The 3,861-nt window shown below is 45.5% G+C and overlaps 1 long non-coding RNA gene across 1 annotated transcript in view; it reads right to left on the reverse strand.

The window, feature by feature from the left end:
• The window catches only part of LOC113968861, a 77,664-nt gene extending 76,970 nt beyond the window's left edge, over positions 1–694 (reverse strand). Inside the window, exon 1 of the long non-coding RNA XR_003534659.1 lies at positions 475–694. This is a non-coding gene — a long non-coding RNA (uncharacterized LOC113968861). The remainder of the gene's footprint in view (positions 1–474) is intronic.
• Between the last annotated feature and the right edge of the window lie 3,167 nt (positions 695–3,861).

A 3,861-nucleotide genomic window follows, 5' to 3' on the forward strand; every position in this document is an offset into this window, starting at 1 on the left:
TGTTTGCTCCCCTCAGGCCTGGTCACCATGTTTGCTCCCCTCAGGCCTGGATGCCATGTTTGCTCCCCTCAGGCACAGCCACCATGTTCGTTCCCCTCAGGCGTGGCCGCCATGTTTGTTCCCCTCAGGTGCGGTCGCCATGTTTGCTCCCCTCAGCGCCCGGGCGCCCGCCCCGCGCCCAACCTTCCCCACGGTCCAAAGTGAACCCCAGAGCTGTTTCTGACCATTAAGAATATCACCACAGAGCATGAAGTGTTGCTAAGGGCTGACTCGCTGTTCATCTGTGTCTGAACTGTGGAACCTGTCAGAGCAAGCCAGCCCCGGCTGGCATCCAACAAGTCACCAACACCGAGCTGAATAAAGGTCATTAATGCACCTCAGCTTCCCAATGCCATCTAGATACTGCAAAATAAATTTCACAGACCAAGATCATTGTTCTGTTACATTGCCATCTAAAAATCTATTTGGACTTACCTCTGGCAGTTAAAACTTTCCTCCTCAAGACCGGTAAATGACAAAGAGCGTCGTTTACATCTGTTTACTCCGATAAACTTGCACTGCTAAGCAGCTACCTTGCATTAATTACACTTAGCGATAACTGTTCCTCAGACAGATCTGGCTGTTCAGTGAGGGCACTCAGGTTTTTGTGGCCATCTCCTCAGCTCCCCGTGCAGGATCTGCTCGGTGTTGCCCCATCTGCGGTGATGAGGCCCAGGCTGACGCTCACGGCCTTCCGTCCACAGAGGGAAAGGCGACACAGGAATAAACTGCAGCATAAACAGTGCTGGTGCGTGAATGTACTCTACTAATGACTGCACAGAAAAGCAGAGCCTGCACAATCTGGAAGCGGTAACTGCTCTTCACACGACATGCAATTTCCATTTTTTATTAGGCAGGTCTTCTCACACTTTTCCTCATTAGTTCACCACAGGATCATTGATTTTATTGCTGCGAGCTTATCTTAATTACATCAAAACAAATGTTTCAGGTATCAGGGACTGTCAGAGTAACCATTTTCTCCGGTCTGTGTTTCCTTTACCCCTTTCCACAACCGTGTTCCAGAATTTGCTTTCTGCAGTGACTATGCTGGGAGAACACAACATACTTTACAAAATGTAAAGCATTTCATACTCTTCAAAATGTAAAGCAAATAGATGATGCATTAAATTTAATGATTGACTTTGTGCTTTCATTTTAATCTCCTTTTACTTTAATTGAAACTCTGATGGAAAGCACTCGGTACAAAATCAAAGTGTTTGGTGGGTACCTTTCTCAGGAACTTGCAGCACAGCTCCATGTCCCACCTCCTGCTTACAATGAGTTCTGCAAAGACCTTAGAACAGCCTTCTCTGCACTTACCATTACCAGTGACATTACTATCAGTGATCCAAATATCTCACATGTTAACATAGACTCTCACAGGGCTGCTGTGCAGGAGAACTCTGTGCAGAACAAGCCTGAATAAACCACCTTCCTCTGCTTGGTCTCATTCAGCACACCCCTTAAGCAGGAACATTCCACAAAATGAAAGTTCTTCAGATCTTGTTTTCTGTGCTTCGAGGCTATTTATTTGGACAAAAAACAAACCAAACCAAAACAAAAAAAAACCCAAATCAACCAACCAACCGAACAAAAAAACCCACCAAATAATCAAACTAAACCCAAAACAAAAAAAAAAACAAACAAAAAACCACAAACAAACAAAAAAGAAAATTGAGAATCCCTTTGCCACTTAATATGAAGTACAATTAATGAATTTTGAAAATTAACAAACAGAACACACATTGAGTGCATTTCTGTGAGGCCTCTGTGGCTCGCCCCGTTGTGGAGCAGTTGCAGGCTGCCCCACTCTGTGTTCCTGTGCCTCCCACATTTCTTTACTTCCTTGAATTGACTTCTCTTTGTGCTACTTCTTGCTCAGATCCCCAAAGGATCCCGATTTACAACTTAATCATCTTTTTTACTTCCTTCTTCCAATGGCTTGTTCTCCACTCCGCTGAGTCCCCAAGTCCCACAGCTCCTCCTCCTGCCCCCCAGGCCCCGCTCTGTCCCTGCTCCTCTCCCGCTCCCCCTCCCTGGCTCCCTGCTCACTGTCCTCTTCCTGACCTGAGTTTGTAACCTCTCAGTCAGCCATGACTCTGCTTTCTCCGCCTCTTTACCACCAGGCATTAGCTCATCCCCACCCTTACTTTTTAACATCATCTCTCAAAAATTTTTCCTCCTAAACTTCATTGCCAAAATGATCCACACTGTGTTAATTTTGTGCCTCATTCCCTGCACCTCCCTTCCGATGGGAACTTGGCCATACCATCTTTCCTCTTCAAGTGTACCCAAATGAAGCTACAAAATTATTTTGGTTTTGTGCCCTTCTCTGTTGTGGCTTCTTGGCTTCCTCCAAAGAACCAGCAAGATTCTGTTCGCTGGTTAGGCCTTACCTTTTGTCTTGCAAAGACCTGCAAAATGAAGTGATAAAAAAGGAGACAGAGTAACACACCCATTTGTCACTTACACTACTACAAGCAAACTCGCAATCTCCTTAGGGGAAGTCCATAAAGATTAAGAAAATTAAATTATTAAAACTGCTAAAACCTAGACTTTTTCAACATAATATAATGAAATGATTCCATAGATCCACTGGGTGGAGAATATTAATTCCCTGCTGTCATTCCTTTAAAAAGGATGAACCTTCTCTGCCAGGCCCAGCGCTTCACACTTCCAGCCTCCAAGTTCCATGGCCAGGTTCCTCACTCACAGAGCAGGGATGGGGTGGATACTCCTCCCATTCTCCAGGGTGCACAGCCTTGGACTGAGCTCCTTAACCTCTTGGCATTGTGTCCAACATCCCATTCTAATAAAGCCCTGTTCTAAAGAGTAGTATCAGAGATGAGGTAATGTTATTTACCACGGCCGGAAGGAAGGTTTTCCTGTTTGTGTCTGAAGTCCACTGGAAACATTGGGGTGTGGAAAAGTGATGCTGGGCACGGACTGCAGACACTTGGCAAGGGGCTGAGCCAGGCAGGAGGCCCAGAGTTAGACACTGAAGAAAGAATCAGCAGTGAGAGAAGAGGTTTTTTGACTTTTATCCTTTCTTCTTTTCAATGTACAAATAGCAAACAATGGGGAGAAATCCCAGCATTCACTAGAGCAGGGACACCTACAGCTCCATGGATGGGGGAGAAAACACAGCCAGCTGATGTGGGATGTGCATTAGCCATGGAAGGATCCTAACAGGGGTTATTTGTGTGTGAAACGGGCTCTGACAGCTCACAGGAGAGGAAATCAGAGGATTAAAAATGCATTGAGAAAATAAATGATAGAAGAATTAAGCTGGAACAGAGGGGCGGATGAGGATGCTGCACAGAGACCTCAGGAGCTGCATCCTGGGGAGAGGAGTCATCCACAGAAACATGGAAATATGGAAACAACAGCATTAACCTCGATCATGAGCAGACTGTGCATTTAAATGAAAAGTTAAGCTAAAAAAAAGATGTAAACACATGCCTGTAATAAAATATTCCATAGGGTAACATTTTGGAGAAGTTCAAGGGAGCAGTGAGAGGACTCAGCAGGGAGTCACATGGGGAGGAAACACCACATTTTTTATATTCTAGTCTAAGATGCGAAATTGCTTTATATTTGTTTTCCTAAAAGGGAGATGGGTTCTACACTGAAATAAAAAGAAATAAAAATTAGAAATGCACATGTCCTTCCTACCTCCGAGAGCAGCCGGCACCCGAGCGCTTCGGGTGCCACCTCTCATGATGGGGAGTGACAAGGAGCCAATTTCTGTCACCTCAGTGACAGACCATCGCCAGCGTCTATCGGCAGGAACGCTTTGGGGCTGGGACAGGCACCACCAGG

Source organism: Neopelma chrysocephalum, unplaced genomic scaffold, assembly GCF_003984885.1.
Source record: "Neopelma chrysocephalum unplaced genomic scaffold, ASM398488v2 Primary Assembly neopelma1_69, whole genome shotgun sequence".
In the NCBI taxonomy this organism is placed as follows: domain Eukaryota; kingdom Metazoa; phylum Chordata; class Aves; order Passeriformes; family Pipridae; genus Neopelma; species Neopelma chrysocephalum.